A 351-nucleotide genomic window follows, 5' to 3' on the forward strand; every position below is an offset into this window, starting at 1 on the left:
AAAAGCTTATGTTAGAGAACCACTTGATTATTTTTGATAATATTTCTTGTTTATTTACGTTCAGTGTTTAATGTTCATGCAGACTACAACACTTGTTAGAGATCTTTTTTAAATGACTGAAATTATGGTTTATTTGTTGTGTTTTCACAAGCTTCATAAAGAGACGTGGTTTGAAAAGACACTTTGAGTATTTTAGTATTATTTGTCTTTAAATTTTTAAGCTGCAATTTCAAAGACCATGTTTATTCAATGTAGTAAAATATAGTTTTATAGCAAGGCTGCCAAGGAATAATTTCTCAACTCATAAAGTATAGCGAAAAAATGTTAGTTAATTTATCAATAGCTTATACT

The sequence above is a fragment of the Seriola lalandi genome, unplaced genomic scaffold (assembly GCF_002814215.2).
Source record: "Seriola lalandi dorsalis isolate HSWRI2012SDOR001 ecotype SW California unplaced genomic scaffold, Sedor1 jcf7180002054981, whole genome shotgun sequence".
Lineage (NCBI taxonomy): Eukaryota > Metazoa > Chordata > Actinopteri > Carangiformes > Carangidae > Seriola > Seriola lalandi.